This window comes from Lactuca sativa, chromosome 2 (genome assembly GCF_002870075.4).
Source record: "Lactuca sativa cultivar Salinas chromosome 2, Lsat_Salinas_v11, whole genome shotgun sequence".
Taxonomy (NCBI): Eukaryota; Viridiplantae; Streptophyta; class Magnoliopsida; order Asterales; family Asteraceae; genus Lactuca; species Lactuca sativa.
In genome coordinates, this window is record NC_056624.2 from 123,062,611 (window position 1) to 123,087,299 (window position 24,689).

At 42.0% G+C, this 24,689-nt stretch overlaps 1 non-coding gene across 1 annotated transcript; it reads left to right on the forward strand.

The window, feature by feature from the left end:
• Positions 1-20,219: 20,219 nt before the first annotated feature.
• On the forward strand, positions 20,220-20,326 carry LOC111888524 (small nucleolar RNA R71). The gene has a single exon (XR_002849253.1). It is a non-coding gene; the product is annotated as a small nucleolar RNA R71 (small nucleolar RNA).
• Positions 20,327-24,689: the final 4,363 nt, after the last annotated feature.

Below are 24,689 nucleotides of genomic sequence, written 5' to 3' on the forward strand. Positions count from 1 at the left end.
CATTAGGTGAATATGTCACGTCACATGTCATCAGGGTTGAATAATCTTAAAGTGTTGGATTTGGCCCTATTGCGCAGCTCTCGTTTGAGTCTAACCGTTGTAGGGACGAGTTTATTACTCAAAGGCTTATTTGAGCCTCATCACATGTGATGGTATTCAGGTAATGGCTAATTGGCATTACAAGGAGGCCTTCAGCAGCTGAGGACTGGGTAGGGTAGAGTCAGAGATTTCCCTAGGGCAAGCCTGGGATGAGTATAGCAGTGACCAGCAGTAGCAAAAGGGATCTGGTGGAGTCAAGGAAGTCCTTGAAGAAGGTACGGATAGATGTGGAAGGTAGTATGGGCCCATACTACTGAAAGCAGAGGATCCGTACCCGAACTAAGGAAGGCCGAGACGAGACCGGGGAACTTATTGTGGGTGTGATCCCTCAAGGGGTATTAGTATCACTAACGGGTGTTATTTATGTATTGCATAATGGTGGTACTACGATCGAGGCCGATAGTTGGCAGATCAGGTTTGGGATCAGGTTCCGAGCCAGTAGATGAAGGACTACGCGAGTTCATCGTGTCAGAGATCACCAGGGGTATCCTTGAGTCGACCCCTATTATCTTCGGGTCAATCAAGGAAGGGATAGTCGAGTTGATGGAGGATCGCCTCAGGGCATTCAGGAGTGACATGGCATCTGACCAGTCGGGATCTCGCACGCTGTCCTTTAAGGACTTCAGGGGCAGTGGTGCGCCGGATTTTCACGGGGCGAAGGACCCCATAGCTGCCAGGCGATGGATTGCATACATTGAGTCTGCACAGCTGACTAGCTTCTGCCCTGAGGGGTCAAAAGTGAGATTTGCAGCAGGATGTTTGAGATATTGAGCTAGGGATTCGTGGGAGTCCATTGGTGACTCCTTGGGAGCCTTGGTTGTCGAGGCAATGACCTAGTTGGACTTTGTGACCAGGTTCAGGGCAGAGTTTGCGCCGGCTGTCGAGCTTCAACAGCTGGCCAGGGAGTTTTTAGACATGAGGCAGACGACAGAAACTGTGGTGGAGATCACTGCCAAGTTCCAGGAGAGGGCATTGTTGGTGCCCCAGTACGCAGTGATGAGGACATGAGGAGGACCCGCTATCATGACATGCTACGAGCTGATATTTGGGAGCATGTCAGTTTTTCAGCTTGCCCTACTCTGGACTCTATGATTGCCAGGGCAAGGGAGAGGGAGATAGATCTGGAGCACATCCGGAAGAGGAAGGCAGAAGAGGGGCATGTTATGGGGGCTTCGGGGAAGAAGCCCAAGGGACCAGATGTGGGGCCAAAAAGCCAACAGGGGTAGGGCCGCTGCAAGAAATGCGGCAAGACACACGAGGGAGCGTGCAAGTTGGGGTCGTCGGGCTGCTATAAGTGCAGCAAGTCAGGGCACTTCAGCAAGGATTGTACCGCCCCTGCACCTGTGATACAGACGTCTGAGTTGCTATGTTTCCACGGCAACTAGAGGGGCCACAAGAAGGCCAATTGCGCTCAGTTGACAGCAACAGCGCCAGTGAAGGAGCCAGCTCCAGCGACCCTGCGGATCACTGATGGCCGGCAGGGCAAGGCAGAGGCTCCAGTGGTGAGGAGCCGGGCATTTCAACTGACTACCAAGGAGGCTCGCGCCGCACACGATGTGGTGACGGGTATGATTCTTTCCCTCTATTTTATTTTTATGATGTTATGATATTGATATGTGCTCTGTATATATGCGTTAGGATCGTTCCATGTGAACGGTATCCCAGTTCAGGTGTTGTTCGACTTGGGTGCCACCCGATCATTTGTCTCTCTTGCGCTTAGCAAGAAGTTTACCGAGTCTTCGGGCATGTTGGATTGCCCTTTAGAGGTAGAGATTGTCGATGACCGATCAGTGCGAGCATCAGCAGTGTTCAGAGATTGTGTTCTAAGGTTTTTTGAGGAGCGCTACTTGGTGGATTTGGTTCCCATTCCGTTGCGTGGGAACAAAGTGATTATAGGCATCGATTGGTTGAGCCCTAATGGGGTGGTGATAGATTGCGCACAGCAACTAGTGCGGATCAGGACCCCAAGTGGGGGAGAGTTGGTGATCCTTGGCAAGAGGCCACTACGTGGACCCACAGTATGTTCAGCAGCAAGAGCCAGGCGCTACCTTCAGCAGGGTTACACGGGATATGTCGCGTATGTTATGGATACCTAGGAGGCAGGTAAGGCGACGGTGAGCGAGGTTCCAGTGGTGCGAGACTACACTGATGTGTTCCGGGAGGAGCTTCCTAGAATACCTCTGGAGCGTCAGGTAGAGTTTAGGATCGACCTAGTTCCTGGTGCGGCTCCGATAGCCAAGGCACCGTATCGGTTGGATCCTCCTGAGATGCAAGAGTTGTCTACACAGCTACAGGAGCTGTTAGACAAGGGATTCATTAGACCAAGCTGTTCACCCTGGGGAGCCCCGATCCTGTTTGTGAAAAAGAAGTACGGGTCGCATCGGATGTGTATAGATTACCGGGAGTTGAACAAGGTAACGGTGAAGAACCGTTACCCACTCTTGAGGATTGACGACCTCTTTGATCAGTTACAGGGAGCATCTTGGTTCTCCAAGATCAACTTGCGTTCAGGTTATCATCAGATGAGGGTCAGAGAGGAAGATGTGCAGAAGACCGCGTTTCGGACGCGTTATAGCCATTATGAGTTCGTGGTGATGCCGTTCGGGCTTACCAATGCTCCTTCCGCGTTCATGGACCTCATGAACCGTGTGTGCAGACCGATGCTGGATTGGTCTGTGATAGTTTTCATTGATGACATCTTGGTTTATTCCAAGACGCAGGAGGAGCACGAGGAGCATCTGAAGGAGGTTTTGGAGACCCTGAGGAGGGAGAGCTTGTATGCTAAGTTCTCTAAGTGCAAGTTCTGGTTGCGCGAGGTGCAATTCCTGGGACACCTTGTCAACCAGAAGGGTATACTGGTCGACCCGGCCAAGATAGAGGTCGTGATGAGATGGGAGGTTCTGAATTCTCCATCCGAGATTCAGAGTTTCCTAGGATTAGTGGGCTACTATCAGAGACTCATTCAGGATTTCTCCAACATAGCCGTACCCCTGACACGGTTGACTAAGAAAGTCGTGGTCTTTCGATGGGGGCCTGAGCAGCAGGCAGCGTTCGAGATTCTGAGACAGAGATTGTGCGAGGCGCCAATCTTATCCCTGCCTGAGGGTGTAGAGGATTTTGTGGTATTCTGTGACGCGTCCATTTCAGGGTTGGGCGCGGTACTGATGCAGAGAGGGCATGTCATTACCTACGCTTCGAGGCAGCTGAAACCTCACGAGGTGAACTACCCGACGCATGATTTAGAGTTGGGGGCGGTGGTCTTCGCCCTCAAGATTTGGCGACATTACCTCTACGGGGTTCGATGTACCATCTACACGGACCACAAGAGTTTGAGGTACCTCATGGATCAGCCGAATTTGAACATAAGACAGCGTCGGTGGTTGGACGTGGTGAAGGATTATGATTGCGAGATCCTTTACCACCCAGGGAAGGCCAATGTAGTGGCCGATGCGCTTAGCCGTAAGGCGGCACCGATCAGGGATGTATGTATGAGGATGACGGTGGTGACTCCACTGTTAGAGCAGATTCAGGAAGCTCAGCAGGATGCTATGAAGGAGGAGCATCGGAAAAGCGAGCGGATAGTGAGTCAAGTCACCTCCTTCAATTATGATAGTCAAGGATTATTGACACTACACCGTAGGGTGTGGGTGCCGTATCATGGGGGCGTACGCCAGATCTTGATGGAGGAGGCACACAAATCCCGATTCTCCATTCATCCAGGGGTGACAAAGATGTATAGGGATCTTCGTCTAGACTATTGGTGGCCCTGCATGAAGTGGGATGTGGCTTGGTACGTTGAGCGGTGCTTGACCTGCAGGAAGGTCAAGGTCGAGCACCAGAGACTGCACGGCAAGATGCATCCGTTGGATATCCCGTTGTGGAAATGGGAAGATATTACGATGGATTTTATCACAAAACTTCCCAGGATTGCGCGAGGAGTAGATTCGATATGGGTCATCAATGATCGATTGACCAAGAGCGCCCATTTTATTCCAATCCAGGAGAGTATCTCGGCCGAAAAGTTGGCCGATATCTATATCCGGGAGATAGTGGCACGGCACGGAGTGCCAGTGTCAGTGATATCAGACAGAGATGTGCGTTTCACTTCCAGCTTTTGGAAGAAGTTTCATGATGAGTTGGGCACTCGTCTGCATTTTAGCACCGCCTTTCACCCACAGACGGATGGTCAGAGTGAGCGGACCATCCAGACTCTGGAGGATATGTTGCGGGCGTGCGTACTAGACTTTGGTGGTAGTTGGGATACCTATCTTCCCTTGGCTGAGTTCTTGTACAACAACAGCTACCACGCGAGTATTGACCATCCTCCATTCAAGATGTTGTACAGACAGAGGTGTAGGACCCCGATATGTTGGGGTGAAGTGGGCCAGAGGGTCATGGGGAGCACCGAAGTGGTGCTCAAGACTACTGAGAGGATCCAGCAGGTTCAGAGCAGGCTTCAGACTGCATAGAGTCGGCAGAAAAGTTATGCCGACAAGCGTCGTTCAGACATGGAATTCCAAGTCGGGGATATTGTTCTTCTGAAGGTGTCGCCATGGAAATGCATCATTCGATTCAGAAAGCGAGGCAAGTTGGGCCCAAGGTACATCGGGCCATTCAGGGTGGCAGCCCGGGTGGGCAAGGTGGCATATAGGTTGGATCTGCCAGCCAAACTCAGCCAGATCCACAACACTTTCCACGTCTCTCATTTGCAGAAGTGTTTGGTGGACGACTCGGCAGTAGTGTCGTTGGAGGATATTTAGGTCGATGACAACCTGAATTACATCGAGCGGCCTGTGGCGATCCTCGACAGGAAGTCGAAGGATCTGAGGAACAAGAGGGTGGAACTCGTAAAGGTGCAATGGCAACATCGAAAAGGATCGGAGTGGACTTGGGAGCCACTGGAAGAGATGATGGAGCACTACCCTGAGCTATTTCAGGATCGAGCAGCAGACTTCGAGGACGAAGTCTAAAATAAGTGGGGGAGATTTGTAGCCCCTGGTTCCCAGTACGTATTTCTTGTAATAAAAATTCATAATTCATGCATTTTTGCCTTGGACTCGGCGAGTTGAAGGACTGACTCGCTGAGTAGGAGCGGGATGAGACGCGAGCTCTGAGACTTGGACTCGGCGAGTCGGTTCCCCGGCTCGGCGAGTTGGCTCTATTTGGACAAAAACCCTAACCCGAGTATTGACACCCTATTTAAGCACACTAACTCGGCCTCCCTTGTCCCTAACACTTCCAGAGAGCTGTAGTGAGAGACCCTAGCCCCCATATTGTTCTTGTGAGTGATTTTTTGCTTGGTGAAGGAAGTTTGGAGCTTAGAAGAAGAAAGAGGAGGTTGAAGAGTGCAAGGAAGGGAGTAGATCCGAAATCTACACTGGGAGAAGCTTCCATTCAGGTAGAAAAGTTCCTACCTTGATCTTTAGTTCATTAGATCCCATTTTGTCCCAATTTGGTGGTTTTCAAGCCCTAAAACACCAAACTTCATGTGTTTGTCCTTAATAATCCTAAAGGACTTCGAATCTAGACCTTATTGACGTATTAAAAGCATAAAGTTCCTATGGTTGAAGTGATTGAGGTCGCCATTGAGTGTATGACCTCTTAAAGAGCTTGGATTTTCCTTTTTGTGCTTATAGGGCCATGCATGCACGTAAAGTTTGCAACTTTACGTGATAAGCATGCCCTAGGAACATAGATCTGTGGTTTTGAAGCGTTGCATGTCTCAGATTTGGCCTATATGGGAAATGGGTCAAGGGACTCGGCGAGTCCCAAAGTGGAACTCAACGAGTTCTATGAAGATAGCCTTAGACTCGGCGAGTTGGATGAACAACTCGGCGATCCCTATGAAGATTGTCTGGTACTCGACGAGTTGTTCTTCAAACTCGGCGAGTCGTATGAACTGTTACTGAGTACGATGGGTTTAAATGTTGGAAGTCCAACCCTTCGTGTTTGCACGTAGAATTAGCAATCTAACATGTTACAATAGTCCCAGAAACCCAAATCCTCATGAAGGATGCTCTGGTGAGGATCTGGAAGCAAGTGGGAGGTCTGCTCGCATGGACTCGGCGAGTTGTTCTTGGACTCGGCGAGTCAGATCACAAGCCGGTTCTATCGTCCCAAGTAGTGAGTTATGGGCGACTCAGTGAGTGGAAAAAGGGACTTGTAGAATGGGACCGGGTTAGTGGGAGAAAGACTCGGCGAGTCGGTGCCATGACTCGGCGAGTCCATTCAACTGGAAGTTGACCTTGACCAAGGAGTTGACCTTGGACCAGGGGTGGGTCAGTCATCTGACCTAAGGGTAGGTATGAGAGGCTAACCTATGTTTATGATTTATAGTCGGAGGATTTCCGATTCAGCAGTCAGGCGCTTAGCAAGCAGACTTCAGTAGCTACTTTCGAGGTGAGTTACCTTCCAGTAGCGGTGGGTCTATGGCCACAATGTCGGCCCACCAGTAGGAGTTGTATGTTAGATGATTGTCTCTATGATATTCATCTAGGGTTGCTACTACCTGTGATATGTTTATGTGCTAGTATGATATGATGTTATATGCTACTGACAGTAGGGGATGGTAGTCCCCAGATTACCGGTCGATAGGGCCGAAGGGGCGGTCATGCCCAGCCATGCTAGGTAGATTATGTGATATCTGTTATGTGGTAGTAGTAGGGGGTGAAATAGTCCCCAACATCCGGTCGAGAGGACCGAAGGGGAGACCAGCACCCAGATATGCTAGTCAGTATCCGGTCGAGAGGACCGAATGGGAGGCCAGTACCCAGATATGCTAGTCAGTATCCGGTCGAGAGGACCGAAGGGGTAGGTCGGGCACCCAGATATGCCTAACAATATATGTATGTTATGTGGTTATAGGGTATGTCGTACAGTGGGGGAACTTATTAAGCTTCGTGCTTACGGTTTTCAGTTGTTGTTTCTGGTACCTCTTCAGTCAAGGGGAAGGAGTTGGCGCGGTAGCGGCTCATCACACACATGCTCTTCGTTTTCTGCATTATGAGATATTCTGGGATTTGTACTCTCACATTATTATGTTTCACGTTTTGGTTTACAGTCACGAGACATGTTTTATTAAATGATATGATCGTATGATATTTTGTTACCATCTTTTACTAATCACTTAATTAAAAATGAAAATTTTGGGCCGTATTTTGGGACGTTACAAAACTGACTCGAAAAGCACCACGTCGCGGTGGATATCACCATAGCGTGTTGCACCAAACAGAACATTATTTGGATTATTTCACTGCGACAACACGGCGTGTTGTTTAGTACCACGTCGTGGTGTCGGAAAAACGTAAATTTTGATGTCAAATTAAACTGCTACGCAGACTAAACGTGACACCATCTCTGAGATAAAGCTCTAGGACGTGACCCGTCACTCTATGACTCAGTTAAACCCCAGAAAAATGTTCTCAAATCTCGCTTCTCTCGACGTTCTCTAAACATTCGCTATGATGAACCTTCTTTTGCCAAATATACCCTCACTTGGACTCTAGAATATAACCTGGAACTAAAAAAAAGTAGGAAACACATTTCAAGCAACCAAAACCAACACATAATTGTTCAAAACAATAACCAAACCAAATAAAAACATAATGAAACAAGTTCAAAAACCACCAAATTAAAAAGGATAAATGCTCTCAATCTTCCTCCTCGTCTGCTCCTCCACCACTTCCTCCCGCGCCTCCTTGTTGCTCCCTCCAAAATTCCTTCCAACTTGGAATATATGGATATGAAGGAGGGAAATGTGCGGGTTGAGTCACATGCATTTGTTGCATGAGGTGGTCCAATCCCATGTTAGTATAGTTGATACCATATGCTAAATTATCATCAAACCTCCTCATAGCAATGTTATAAGGATCCATGGGCATTTCATCATTGGTTGGGACAAGTGGTGGCTCCTCTCTTTCGGGTTCATTTCCCCTTGGTCGTACCCGCCTCGGAACTTGGCCATGCAAGGTGTCATCGGGAATACCAAAATTTCCAAATCCATGATCAACAACAATATTCTCCCTCTTATAAAGAAGTGTAGAAAAGGGCTTTTGTGGCTCCACGGTCAACATCTTGGCTTCGCGTTTCGTCAAGTATGCCATATCAACGTGCAAGCCGGGTAATCAACATACCACCATATAACAGAGACCCTCTCCTATCTTTTCCCGCTCGGACCGCAAAAAAATCCGCCAACAGAAACGGTAGGTCCACATGAGTATTGTCGAAAGTAAGGGCCCATAAGAAAAAGACATCTATAGTTGGGAATTTATCCCCTTCTTGTCGTTTATTAATAGTGTTGGTGATTAGGCGGTGCAGCAATCGATGGATAGGAGAACGGATGTCACTCTCTTGTGCAGTTCCTTTTTCATAGACTCCATTAGCAATTGCATTCCAATGCAATTATGCATTAACCCATCTATATTTCTAACACAACCTGCAATATATTGCTGATAAGACTCGGAATGAACTTCAAACGGAAAGTAGATCTCCATCCTTAGTGCAAAATCCGCAAGGCTAAGAGTGCCCCTCTCGCCGCCGAGACAAAAAATGAGGTTGTTGTCAGCATAAATGTCATCCTTCCTTGAAAAAGACATCGTGGCTAAAAATTCAATAAATAGTTCTTTGTACACGATCTCTTGAATTTGGAATAACCGCCTCCACCCAAGACAAAGAAATTGCCCATGAACTCCACTAAAAGATTTATCAAGATATGGTTCAAGTGCTTCCATCAAACCGGTTTCACTCATCCACTGCCAATCTACCACTGGGGGCACATGAACTTTTCGTTGCTTTAACCAATCCAGCTTTGCATTCCATCTAGTATAAACCTCGGGCCCAACATTTCATGGAAAAGTGTACCATGGAAAGTCGGGACGACTTCCGGGTTGGTGGCGTCTTGATCGGCTGGCCATGTCTACAAAATGATGAGATGCTTCCTATATCACCGCATCGTGGTGGCTTAAAAATTTCCTTGATTTTTTTTTTAAATTCTTAAAAATACTCACCCCACACTCATTTAATTCCATACCCCACGTCGAATTCATAGATAAATCAGAAGAACGAGAGAATACAAAACTAAATAAAACTAAAACAAATAAAAGGAAAATAAAAGAAAAGAAAAGAAAATGCAAACTCAAAACCACAAGTTGCCTCCTGTAAGCGCTTCTTTTTGGGGAGTTATAAGTCGGACTCCTTCCCGCTTTACGTTATCTCAGCTCGTGTGAATTTGACGATTTCACCCTCTCTTTCTTCACTTGGCTTCCTTCTTCGTAATGCTTCACTCGATTGCCATTAACTTTGAAAGGGGTCTCGTGTCTTGATATAAGCTCGATATCTCCATGTGGGAAAACTTGTTTAACAACAAATGGCCCGTCCTACCTTGTTTGCAATTTACCCGGAAAAAGTTTCAACCTTGAATTGAAAAGTAACACCTTTTGTCCTTCGTGAAAGTCTTTATTACCTTTAAGCCTCATATGCCATTTCTTATTCTTGTCTTTATAAATCAAGGAACTTGTGTATGCTTCATTTCTAAGTTCTTCAAGGGAATTCATTTGCATCAACCGGTTGGCATGAAGTTCAGCTAGCTCAAAATTACATATCTTCAAAGCCCAAAATGCTTTATGCTCTATTTCAACTAGGAAGTGACAACTCTTACCATAAACAAACCTATACGGTGTAGTACTAATAGGTGTTTTGAAAGCCGTTCGAAATGCCCAAAGTGCATCATCAAGCTTGTCCGACCACGCCTTTCTATTGCTTCCAACCGATCTTTCTAATATTCTCTTCAATGGCAGGTTTGTAACTTTAGTTTTCCCACTCATTTTAGGATGATAGGATGTCGAGAATCTATGGTAGACACCATATTTTTGCAACACCTTAGCTAATTGATCATTTGCGAAGTGGGTGCCTAGATCACTAATTAGAACCTTAGGAACTCCAAACCTTGAAAATAATTTTTTAAGTAAATGTACCACCACTCGAGCGTCATTAGTAGGCAATGCTTATGCTTCTGCCCACCTGGATACATAATCGACCGCCAACAATATGTATTTATTACCCTTTGACATTGGAAAAGGTCCCACGAAGTCAATCCCACAAACATCAAATATTTCACAAACTTGAATGCTATTTTGGGGCATCTTGTTTCGTGATGAAATGTTTCCCGACCTTTGGCATGAATCACATTCCTTAAAAAATTTAGTAGCATCTTTAAAAATAGTAGGCCAATAAAAACCGGTATCAAAAACCTTCTTAGCCATATATTGCGCCCCATGATGTCCTCCGGTGGGCCCGCTATGACAATGCTTCAAGATTTCCCGACTTTCCTTCCCAAACACACATCTTCTTATCATACCATCAGCACAGCTACAAAAAAGGTATGGCTCATCCCAAAAGTAATACTTAATTTATGAAAAGAATTTCTTCTTTTGTTGGCAGGTCAAGTCTTTTGGAATATACTCACTTGCTAAATAGTTAGCTATATTTGCATACCTTGGAACCTCTCCTGCTATAACCAATAGATATTCTTCGGGAAATTCATCTCTAATCTTGTTTTCTTCTAGTTCGAGTTTGGGATCAATGTTACCTTCATCAAGCACCATAAATCCCTCAGTTTCTTTTTCTTTCCAACCCGCTAGCTCTTTGCCAAGTACTTCATCTAACACATCGACAGAAAATGTTGCGTCATCACTTATCCTTGAATGTTTGATTGCCCGATTAACTCCAAAAGTAATTGGTTCTTCTCCAACTCGTAGAGTAAGCTTGGACTCTCTTATATCAACTAAATCCCGGGAAGTACTCAAGAATGGCCTTCCAAGAATGATTGGGACTTGCTCATCTTCCTCCATATCCAACACAATGAAATCCGCGGGAAAAACGAACTTGTCCACTTTTACTAGCAAGTCTTCACAAATACCCCTTGGAAACGTCATAGTTTTATTGGCTAAATGGATAACAATGCGAACTGGTCTTGGTTCAGGAAGGTTTAGCTTCTTGAAGAATGAATAGGACATTAAGTTGACACTTGCTCCCGAGTCAGCTAGAGCATGACTTGTTGCTAGATTCCCGAATTGGCATGTCAAGGTTATACTTCCTGGATCTCCCATCTTCTTTGGTAACATGTTTATCATTGCAGCAGAACATGTTTCATTCAATACTACCTTTGATAACCCCTCCATTTTCTTACGATTTGTTAACAAGTCCTTGAGAAACTTGGCATATTTTGGCATTTCAACTAAAGCCTTAAGGAAAGGAATGTTGATTTCAAGAGATTTTATATGTTTTAGAAACCTCCGGTAATCTTCAGCATGCTTCTCTTGAATAGCCCTACTGGGAAAAGGCAGTGGTGGACGATATGGCTTTACAGGTTCAGTTGCTTTCTTTTCAGCTTCTTGCCACGCCATAGTATTATCACCACGTCGTGGTGGTTACCCAGACTCATTTTCTTTACTTCCCTCTTGAACTTCCTGCTCCGCTTCTGGTTTGTTTCAATCAATGGGAGTTAAATGAGTAATTATTTTTCCACTTCTAGTAGTGATGGCTTGAATGTGAGCCCCTCTCAGGTTTTGTTCGGTATTTCATGGAAGTTCTCCTGGCGATCTTTCATTCAGTTTGCTTGCTAGTTGCCTGAGTTGTTTTTCTATTGTAAGGATTGATGCTTGTTGATTCCTTACGAGAGCTTGAGTATTTCTCATCATCTCTTTGTTGGAATAGTGTCTAAGGCTGCAACTATATTAGACAAGTATTTGACCCGGTTGTGCATGGTCCTTTTGGGTTGCCTTCACCATGTCGACTTGATAGGATGATTTATTACGAGAGAGTAAATATTATTAATATATTATGAGAATAATATAATGAATAATATATTTGTTATTTGATTAATATAAGTCATAGAATTAATTAGAATTAATTTGGTGACTTAAAAAGATTAATTAAATAAAGGGGTATAAACTGTCAATTGTTTGATAGTTAAACTTTAGACTGTAAATCCTTATTGATATAGGATTGGACGATTTCTAGGGCTAGGATAAGCCAAAATCGTCCAAAGGGTTATCAAGGAAAGATATGGATTAACTTAAAGTCAAAGTTATCTAATTAGGGTTTAGGTTGTAACCCTTAAGGAGTCTACAAGTATAAATAGACCCCATGGCATAGGGAATTCGACACATCTCAAAAAGTAAAAGAACCCTGGCCGAATTCCTCCCCTCTCCTCTCTCCTAAATCATTCTTCTTGCTATTGGTGTTTGTAAGCCATTAGAGGAGTGACATTTGTGACTCTAGAAGCTCCAAGACCTCAAGATCAACAAGGAACTCAAAGGTATGATTCTAGATCTGTTTCAATGTTGTTATTTAACCTAATTAGTCATTAGAAGACTTGGATTCAAAGCATGTTTATTAGAAAGCCTAGATCCAAGCATTAGGGTTTTGCATGCGCACATAGGAAAGTTCTTATGGCTAAAACCCATCAGTGGTATCAGAGTCTAGCTTGGTTTTCTTTAAATTGTTGCTTGATTAACTGAAACAAACCTGCAAAATTCGATTTTTAGGTTTCTGTGTCACTGACTCGGCGAGTCCCCTTGTGCACTCGGCGAGTCCAGGCGTCAGGAATGGCTAGATTCGGGATTTTTTCATGATTATCTTATGGAAACTTACCTTAGTCATAATAGATCAATCTAAATCCGATTTTTTGATATATATGACTATTATCTTGATCTAATTGAAGGTATTTATCAACTAATAAAATATTTAATTTCCTTATATGATAATTAATTAATTATTTTAATTATTTTGGTAATTATCTTGAATAAAATCAAATATAGATAATTAGGATATTAATTGTTAATTGGAATTATTTGATCCTCCATGTTTTAAATGTTTAAAACCTACCCTCAAGTTTTGAAATTTATATTTGTGATTAAAAGTTTTAATTTAGACAACTTAAATTTCAAACCCTAGATTTTAAAAGTTTTAAAATACAACCCTATACTAATATGATATTACTAGAATAATATATATATATATATATATATATATATATATATATATATATATATATATATATATATATATATATATGTATAACTAAATGCTAGTCTTACCGTTAGTAGGCCTCATTCACGAAGCCGATCTATAAGGTGGGTATAAGGTTGCGGCCTATAAAATGGCGCTTAATGGGTGTACACTCACACCCACCGCTTGCTTGATTGGTGGAGGGTCGTTAGCCGAACGGGTAGGATAGGGCAACCTCATCCTCTCATTAAAAGTATAATAAGAAATACAAAGTAACTACACATATTTTTTTAAAATTTCCCAATCCTATTTACTTTAGGAAAAGTGAATTGATGCAATCCCATGAAATTACACTTTGCACCTTGCTAAGAAGTTAGTGGAGCGTGTGTGGTTTACCGGCACACTAATTGGTTCTGAGCGAAGGTGGCAAAAGGTGATTCATTGTTTATCATAGTTCGATGGAGCGTGTGTGGTTTACCGGCACATCGAATAGGTGATCGTTAAAATGAAGGCACCATGTGAATTTGCATGGTAATTCACACCCGCTTTGTGATCCTCGGCATCCCAGTCACAAACGAGAGGGGCATATCGAGATTTAAACATGCCATTGAATAGTTTCAATGAATCTCATCCGAACCTAGGAATTCTCAAAAACACTTAGGACTAATAGTTTAAGTTTTGTAATGGAGAATTAGTGAATCGTCATTCACTTACCTTCAATTTATTTGCATGTTAGATTACGGCATCCCTTTTCTAGTATGTAAATGTTATTGTTGGATCCTAGCCCTAATTTTTCTTATTTGGTGATAATTAGGGATTCTTATTCTAATCTATCTTTGTCCTTTTCTAATTGTAGATGTCGAACGCAAACAACGCTGTTGCTAGTTCTTTCACGTTGATGAGCCTTTGCCAAAAGGTCACCTTCGATGGAACGAACTTTAGCGAATGGATAAGATACATGCGCACCATTGCTCGCTATGAGGATAAGGAGTATGTCCTCGATGAGAAGCTCGAGAAAATCAACCCCGAAGTTGCTACTCCCGCCGAAATCACCGCCTTTGAAACTCATGAGCGAGATGCAACGAAGGTACATTGCATCATGATCGCCACCATGAACTCCGAATTCCAAAAGTCCTACGAGGACATGTACCCGTACGAGATGCACCAAGACTTATTGGAGAGATACCATCAAAACACGAGACAAGAGCATTATGAGATTTTCACCAACATGATTTCCGCGAAGATGGGTCATGGAGAATATCCTACCGTGCACCTGCAAAAGATGCAAAGGTATGTCGACCGCCTTCGCAAGTTAAATGTTGACTTCGGTGAGGACTTGGCGATCGACATGGTGCTTCACTCTTTGCCTCCGATGTACAACCAATTTAGGATGACCTACCACATGAACAAAGAAGAGTTCACCCTAAGCAAACTCCAAGGTCTCTTGAGGGTCGCTGAGAGCAACTTCAAGGACAAGTCTATTGCACCTACTCCCAATCCGTCCGCTGCTCCTGTCTTGGCTATTGGTCAAGGAAAGGGAAAGAAGAGGAAAGCTTCATCGAAGAACTATCGCAAGGTGAAAGCCCAAGATGGTGCCTCTTCTAGTGGTACCAAAGTTGATCCCGCTAAGCCCTGTTCTAACCCGAAGGAGGCAGAGTGCCACCACTGCCACAAGATAGGACATTGGAAGAGAAGCTGCCCAGATTACCTGCAAGCAATCAAAGAGGGAAAGATCAAGCCATCTTTCGCAGGTATATACACAATCAAATCTAACGATTCTAATCATGCTATTTCTTGGGTTCTTGATACCGGTTGTGGTTATCACATTTGTTCTAATGTGCAGGGACTAAGAAGAAGTAGGGATGTGGAACAAGGAAGGATCAATCTAATCATGGGGAACAGAAGATCGTCGCCTGTGACTAAGATTGGAGTGTATTCTTTAGTGCTTAGGAATAGTTTGGTTTTAGATTTGAACAATTGTTGCTATTCGCTAGAAATGGCTAGAAACATCATTTCATTTCATGGTTTATGTAGACAAGGATTTAGATTTTCTTTTAATAATGAGAATGGTTCTATTTTGGCTTATCTAAATGGTGTCTTTTACTTTGAAGCTATACCATGTAATGGAATATATGAAACCGTTATGATTGTTGATAACTTAGGAAATGATGTTTTGAATATTGATTCTTCCAATAGTATGGATAAAGCATCCTTATGGCATTGTCGTCTTGGACATGTCAACAAGAAACGCATAGCCCAACTCCAAAAGGATGGAGTGTTGGAGTCATTCGACCTTAGGGAAGATGACACATGCGAGTCTTGTTTGCTTGGAAAGATGACTAAGTCACCCTTCACGAGTACATGTGAAAGGGGCGAGGGTCTATTGGACCTAATACATACCGATGTATGTGGACCGTTTAGATCAACCACGAAGGATGGGAACCGCTTCTATGTGAATTTTACCGATGACTATAGTAGATATGGGTATATCTACTTAATCAAGCAAAACTCAGACACAAGTTCAAAGAGTTCAAGAATGAAGTGGAGAATCAATTGGGCAGGAAAATCAAGATGCTTCGATCCGATCGAGGAGGAGAGTACCTCAGTCTTGAATTCCACGATTATCTCAAGGAGTGTGGAATAGTTTCACAATTGACGCCTCCTAGGACACCGCAGTTGAATGGTGTGGCAGAAAGGCGTAATCGAACCTTAATGGATATGGTTCGCTCTATGATGAGTCGTGCTTCACTACCAATCTCTTTTTGGGGGTATGCCTTAGAGACTGCCGCCCATACCGAGTCCCTACTAAGAAGGTTGCCAAAACACCTCACGAGATGTGGACAGGGAAAGCTCCCTCGTTCGCACATATCAAGGTTTGGGGTTGCGAGGCTTTCGTAAGACGAGATACTCACGACAAGCTTGAACCTCGAAGTGAGCGATGTATTTTCATCGGCTACCCGCAGACATCCTTTGGATATCTCTTCTATAGAACGAAGGACAATGTTGTCTTCGTTGCGAGGAAAGGAGTTTTCCGAGAGCGAGAACTCATAAGCCAAGGAGACAGTAGGAGGCAAATCGAACTTGAAGAGATTCAAGAGTCGATAGATGAAGGAACCTCTACCGCTGGCATTCAACCCGAGGAGGAAACTCCGGTTGAACCGATTGACGAATCCTTACCTCTTAGACGTTCCGATAGAGTTAAAGTTCATCCCCAGTTTTATGGCTTTCATATTACTACCGAAGGGGACACATATATTAGTGATGGTACACTAGTAAACCTTGATGAACCTAATAGCTATAAGGAAGCCATGGCAGGCCCGGAGTCTGCAAAGTGGAAAGAGGCAATGGATAGCGAGATCCAATCCATGTATGATAACCAAGTTTGGAATTTGGTTGATTACGTGCCCGAACGTAAGACCGTTGGGTGCAAATGGATCTTCAAGAAGAATACCGACGTGGATGGGAACGTACACATATATAAAGCGCAATTGGTCGCGAAGGGCTTTACTCAAACTCCCGGAGTTGACTATGATGAGACCTTCTCACCAGTTGCGAAGATTAAATCTATTAGAGTGATGCTAGCAATTGCCGCATTTCATGATTATGAGATTTGGCAAATGGATGTCAAGACCGCTTTCCTTAACAGAAAGTTGGCTGAGGATGTTTACATGGCTCAGCCAGAGGGGTTTGTGGATCCGAAGCATCCGAATAGAGTGTGTAAGCTTGAGAAGTCCATTTATGGACTTAAGCAAGCGTCTCGAAGATGGAATCTTTGCTTCGATGAGAAAGTCAAAGAGTTTGGATTTGTACGAAGCGAAGACGAATCTTGTGTATATGTCAAAGCCAGTGGGAGTATAGTAAGCTTCCTCGTTCTATATGTCGATGACATATTACTCATAGGAAACGACATCCCGACTCTGCAGGAGGTTAAGTCCTGGCTCGGGAAGTGCTTCGCTATGAAGGACCTCGGAGAGGCTTCTTACATTTTGGGAAGAAGGATAGTAAGAGAAAGAAGTAAGAGACTAATTGGACTTAGTCAGAATACTTACTTAGAGAAGGTACTAAAACGTTTTAGTATGGAAAACTCAAAGAAGGGAGAACTACCGATACAAAGTAATGCCAAATTGAGTAAGACTCAAAGTCCGAGTACCGAAGCTGAGATAGCAGAAATGAGCCGAGTACCATACGCTTCCGCAGTTGGCTCAATCATGTACGCTATGACTTGTACTCGCCCTGATGTAGCCTTTGCTTTGAGCATGGTTAGCAGATATCAAGGGAATCCTGGCAAAGCACATTGGATTGCAGTGAAAAACATCCTTAAGTACCTTCGGAGGACGAAGGAATGGTTCTTAGTCCTCGGAGGGAGTGATGACTTGAAGGTGCGAGGGTATAGTGATGCCAGTTTTTAGACCGACAGGGACAACTACCGTTCGCAGTCGGGCTGGGTCTTTACCCTAAATGGAGGAGCAGTGACATGGAAGAGTTCCAAGAAGGAAACCGTAGCTGATTCAACGTGCGAATCAGAGTACATTGCAGCGAGCGAAGCGTCGAAGGAGGCAATATGGCTAAAGAACTTCATCGGTGATTTTGGAGTTGTACCTGCCATAAAGGAGCCAATGGAGATTTTCTGTGATAACGAAGGCGCGGTTGCCTTGACCAAGGAACCGAGGGATCATGGTAGATCAAGACATATCGACAGAAAGTATCACTTCATTAGATATCGTGTAGAAGAAGGACAACTCGTAGTGAAGAGGATATCATCAGAAGATAACCCAGCAGATCCGCTTACGAAGGGACTGGGTAGGGTTAAGCACTTGCAGCATGCTAGGAGTATTGGGCTGAAGGATGATATTAGCATAGATTAGATAGTATTAGAAACGTGTAATAGATAAATGTAATTGACATTTGATGATTAAATAAAGGAGTTTTATTTATGAGTAATGTTACTATCTTATGTTAATTGTTTAGCTATTGTTTCACTTTGCATGTTTTGACTTCCAGAATAATTAAGTTTATTAGGAATAATCGAATTGTTCAAATGGTCCACAATCGTTCATATGTTGGGCGTAGATATGAATGAAGATTGTCATGAATTGGTGTGTAGAATGTCTAAATGGTGTTAGACATAGCAAAAGATTGTTGCAACGTTCATGAGTGCTTATGAACTAGTTTTGAGCATTGGAATAAACCCGCGCTTGCTGGAATCACCTTATGGAATACGATATAAAAGGTGATCGCAAGACAATAATATCATATAGTCTTAAAACCTAGATATATGGTTCATTGATAATACGAAAACGCATCAGTAACTTGGTGTTATAAAACGTATTGTTGTGAATAGTTGGTTAATGAATAAGTAAATGCATATAAGTCGAAGTTTATCTGTAACTTTTATCTAAGAAGGTAAAAGCGATATCTCGGCCGCTCGATAATTTGATTTGACTTATGTGTCGGGCCCGGTCAGAACTGAATTGATGTGTTCGATTGAGTTCTATGTCAAATAAATCAGAGATCGAGAAACCTAAATGCTTGACTAACCATTCCATAGGATTGTCAACGTGATATCTAACAGAGGACTGTACGTTCCCTTATCTAAAGGACAAGATTGATTAGATCAGGATTGACAGCGTCTTTGAGAGCTACGATTACAAACCGAATTGTACCTGTAAATATAGTTACTAGACTTATCCAAGTGGGAGACTGTTGGAATAGTGTCTAAGGCTGCAACTATATTAGACAAGTATTTGACCCGGTTGTGCATGGTCCTTTTGGGTTGCCTTCACCATGTCGACTTGATAGGATGATTTATTACGAGAGAGTAAATATTATTAATATATTATGAGAATAATATAATGAATAATATATTTGTTATTTGATTAATATAAGTCATAGAATTAATTAGAATTAATTTGGTGACTTAAAAAGATTAATTAAATAAAGGGGTATAAACTGTCAATTGTTTGATAGTTAAACTTTAGACTGTAAATCCTTATTGATATAGGATTGGACGATTTCTAGGGCTAGGATAAGCCAAAATCGTCCAAAGGGTTATCAAGGAAAGGATATGGATTAACTTAAAGTCTAAGTTATCTAATTAGGGTTTAGGTTGTAACCCTTAAGGAGTCTACAAGTATAAATAGACCCCATGGCATAGGGAATTCGACACATCTCAAAAAGTAAGAGAACCCTGGCCGAATTCCTCCCCTCTCCTCTCTCCTAAATCATTCTTCTTGCTATTGGTGTTTGTAAGCCATTAGAGGAGTGACATGTGTGACTCTAGAAGCTCCAAGACCTCAAGATCAACAAGGAACTCAAAGGTATGATTCTAGATCTGTTTCAATGTTGTTATTTAACCTAATTAGTCATTAGAAGACTTGGATTCAAAGCATGTTTATTAGAAAGCCTAGATCCAAGCATTAGGGTTTTGCATGCGCACATAGGAAAGTTCTTAAGGCTAAAACCCATCACTCTTGTTGTTCTTTCATCATCATTTGTTGGTCTTTCATTAACTCTTGGTTCTCTTTAATTGTTGCTTCATTTCCGTCGTGCCTTTTCTCGGAAGCGGCTACAAATCAGGTAAGCATAGTCTCCAAATCAGATTTCTTTTCCTTCGATGTTCTTCTATTTGGTACAAGCCTCTTCTTTTTTGTCCATACTTCTCTTCGTTTGCCTTTTTATACTCATCATAATGCAACCACTTTTTCTTGGGCTTTCTCCAATCTTCATCAAAACGATCACCACTCGAGTACAAAGCTTGAAATTTCCGGTTTCCATTCTCATCAAGGTCACAATATTTAGCCAAATGAGGCCCGTTACAGTTTTCACACCCAACCCGAATAGTATGGTTTGTTTGATCCATCTTAGTCATTCTCCTATCCGTTTTGTGCAACATTTCCAGAACTGTAGACATGTCCTCTGAAACAGCATTAGCCGATCCCCTCATCACATCATTCCTTGGGTTATGGTATTCTCTAGAGTGCTTAAAGAATTCTTTAGTGAGCTCTTTTACTGCTATGGGTGCCTTCTTTGTGACTGGTCCTTGAGAGTCAAGGAGCTACCTGGTTGTCACATTCACTCCATCATAGAAAATTGAGAATTCTTGTTGACTGTTTAGATCATTATGAGGGAAGTTCCTCAATAAACTTTTGTATCTCTCCCATGCCTCATAAAGGGACTCACCTGGTTGTTGCTCAAAGTTTGCAATGGCTTTCTTCAATTTTGATATTTTTGAGGGAAGGCAAAATTGATCAATGAATTCCTTTCTCCTCTTAGCCCATGTGGTGATAGATCCTGAATGGAGTGACTTTAGCCATTCTTTCACGGCTCCTATAAACGTGACTGTTAGCATGCGAAGTAGAACTGTCTCACGAGGCACATTAGGTGTGTTGAAGTAGTCTGCTATTTCGTTGACCTTGTCAAGATGCTTGTACGCATCTTCGTTATTGTTCCCATAAAATGGGATGTCCCGGATTTGTGAAAGTATATGACCTTTCAGTTCAAAGTTTGCAGTTGCTAGAATCATGAGTTGCACGAGTCCTGAGCCAGTATCGTCACACATCCGTTTATTCCATTCTCCCATGGACATTTCATCGATGTTAGCCATGGTGTTATCGGGTTCGGTTTCAGGATTGAGTTCGGGTCGCTTTCGTTTTTAGATTCAGTCTTCTTTTCGTCTCCTTCTGTTTCGTACTCAGTGTCTTCCTTCTTCGGCTCTTCGTCCGTTAATGATGAGATGCTAGATTCTCCCACTTTCCCTTTTTCTTGCCAAAGATAGATTTGAGGCTCTTCAAAGGTGAATTCTTTGGTGTTGAAGATCCTCCTATGACTTTATCCTTACTTTTGCAAAACACGGATTCCGTGTCTTCAAGTGGTGGAATCAAAGATGACTTCAATCCATGGGTCATAAACGATCTGCAAATAAACAAAGGAAACACGTAAAAGAACAAAAATGAAAAATTAAATTCCTACAGTAGCGATACCACGGTGTGGTAGATAATGCCACGACGTGGTGGATCTATAATACGAAAATCCTAAAAATCAAAATTAAAAACTAAAGTCTAACAGAAAATAATCCTAAAAATAGTAATATAAAGTAACTAAAACTGAACCGTTCCCCGGCAACGGCGCCAAAAACTTGATGTGAGTTTAATGTGCTTATATTTGTATCCAAGTTTTAATTTATAAAAGTTATTCCCTTCACTAGACTGTTAAACACACTAGGCAGTGTACCTAATCGTGCAATAGTATAGCAATGGTAAGAACGAGTGTCGAACACAAGGAACAGTGTTTAAACTACTATATTTTACTATTTAACTAATTAATAATCAAATGAGAAAAGGTTTTGTTTTCCTAGTTTTGCAAGACTAGATACTTAATTTACCAAATTAACTCAAAATTCACTTAATTAAACTAACAGTAAACTAAGCAACAAAACAAGTATGAATTAACCAAGGTGAGAAAGAGACTTTCGTTCAGCTTCGGATTTTTTGTCATTATGGTTGGTTTATGGAGGTGCACTGGATTTAGTTTCTTTTGTTACCGATTCCTAAGATTACCAAATTAGTGTTCACTAATTAAATCCTTTAGCAAACTAGCTTATTTATTCAGTGATCAGGCGGAAAAACTTACCAGCTCACTAGTGTTTAGTTCGAATTGATTAGACTTATAATTAATTGATCAATTTAATTCATTGATTCAATTTGATATATGATTTGTTGGCATATGTTAGCTCTTATACTCTTTTACCCGTTTTTCTACTTAACCCTAGGTTTTATTCAAAACTCTAGTCCTACAATTTTGCAAATCACAAGATCATAAGATTCAAATCTATCTAAGAAAGATGTTCATACTAACTTAATCAAATTCAGCAATAAGTAGATAAAAGTAGTTATCAAAAGTACTTGAGGTTCTTTAATAAGCTAAATCAACAAATAACAAAATATCTAAATCCAAACCATAAAATCAACCCTAAATATTCAACTTATCCTAGACTAAACCAAAGTCATGAGTATTTAGCTCATGATTTCTGCAAACAAAGTCACAAAAACGAAATTCAAGGTGTAAGACATGGCTAATTCAAATCAAAGTGTAAGTTCAATTACCTTAATGCTCTTCCTTCCTATGGTTGTGAATGAAATCCTTGCTTCCAACGCTCAATTCCAGTGTTTTGACTTCAAAAGTGTCGATTTTTTCAGAGCCAAAAGTTCCAATTCGGAGGTTTATGTGAATTATTTATACTTTTCCCGAAATCAGGACACCACGTCGTGGTTATCGTACTTATCCCGTGATCTCCAAGTCTTCGAAGCTGATCGGGATTCTTCAAGTCAGCACGTCGTGGTAACATCACCACGACGTGTTGGGCATATTTTTCTTCATTTTAGAACTTTGGTTCAAACTTCCATCTTCCAGCTTCCTTAATCCAACTTTCAGCTTCCTTTTTGCTCCAAGCATGTCTTTTGGTCCCTACAACACAATTAATATCAAATTAAGTATCTTTTGTTCAAATAAGGGCATAAAACTAATCAAAATATTAATGTATGTCGTACAAATATGTGTATAAATATGCACATATCAAAATAACTCACACTAGACTTTTGCTGGCCCCCAAGAAAAACTGAATTTTAGCAAACCAATATCATATACGACAATCCTAATCAAACCCAGCCATTATTGAAGGACCGCAACACATGCATTTGTGTCTAAAATTTTTACTAAGGACCCCCTAATCCTAAATACTCACAATCCTCATTAACACTCGCCCACTTATTTCGAACATTGCTCATTTTAAACAACCCTCTGAATCCATCCCCAAAAAACTTTCTAACCTCAACGTATTTTTGGTCAAGCAACCCAAGCATACATAATCTAGACAATTACAACTTTTGATACCACAATGGAGCTTTTTTTTTTAATCCTTCACTTCTTTGATAATTGATCTTTGATTTATTTGAATTCACCACCTTCTTTGTTTGTCTTTTGGGTATCTTTAACTTTTGGAATTTCTTTAGAATTTTGATCTTTGATCTTCATAATTTGACTTGAATGCTCCAAAATTCTTACAACTTTTCTTGTAATTCTCTCTTTTTTTTACATGTATATCACACTTTTTTCTCATATCCTACATGCTTAAGTAATGGCGCTCCACTTCAACCTTTATTGTTTAAGGCATTAGTCTCATGTGCAATGACTACTTAAGCTTTCCTGGTTACATTTCAGGTTTAGGCTGCTAAACATATTGCATCCCTCAAACTAAGCGAGGTTGTGTTTTTGTCTCATGATTTCACTAGAATAAAGGAGGCCACAAATGCATTATAACATATATAGGCTCAACTAAATATTTGGGTCCCCAAAGAATCATCAAACACAATACTAGCATGGATCCTAATTACTTTACCCAAATTTTCTAAATTAAATCCTAGCAAAAAATTTTAAAATTGTGCCTGAAATTAAGATAGTAATTCAACTAATATAATCAACCCCCTACCCCACACTTACTTCATGCAATGCCCTCATTGCATGGTATACACAACATAAAATTGAAAAGAGGGAGAAAAGGGAACAAACTCCCCTGTGATAGAAAAAGAAAAGCGACTCATGGAAATGACTTCAAGCTTGCTCGAACGTGTGGACTCGGAATCGGAAAAGAGAATGGCAGCCTCCTTATCCTTTGAACAACTCCCCCACAACATAGGAAAGTGTCAACCATGTCGTGGCAGCCGAGATATTTCTTCATTATTGCTTGAAAAGATAATTCTATGGTGTGGGAACAGCTCGTCCATACCATGAGAATGAATATAATGAATGCAGCACCACTCTAGAACATGTAGACTACTGAAGTACAAGATCGGGCTCAGAAACTGACTCGAAAAGCACCACGTCGTGGTGGATATCACCACAATGTGTTGCACCAAACAGAACATTATTTGGATTAGTTCACTGCGACAACACGGCGTGTTGTTTAGTACCATTTCGTGGTGGTCGGAAAAATGCAAATTCTGATGGCGAATTAAACTGCTACGCAAACTATACGTGACACCATCTCTGACATAAAGCTCTAGGACGTGACCCTTCACTTTATGACTCAATTAAACCCCAGAAAAATGTTCTCAAATCTTGCTTCTCTCGACGTTCTCTAAAACTTCACTATGACGAACCTTCTTTTGCCAAATATACCCTCACTTGGACTCTAGAATATAACCTGGAACTAAAAAAAAGTAGGAAACACATTTCAAGCAACCAAAACCAACACATAATTGTTCAAGTACATAACCAAACCAAATAAAAACATAAACAAACAAGTTCAAAAACCACCAAATTAAAAAGGATAAATGCTCTCAATCTTCCTCCTCGTCTGCTCCTCCACCACTTCCTCCCGCGCCTCCTTGTTGCTTCCTCCATAATTCCTCCCAACTTTGAATATATGGATATGAAGGAGGGAAATGTGCGGGTCGAGTCACATGCATTTGCTGCATGAGGTGGTCCAATCCCATGTTAGTATAGTTGATACCCCATGCCAAATTAGCATCAAACCTCCTCATAGCAATGTTATAAGGATCCATGGGCATTTCATCATTATTTGGGAT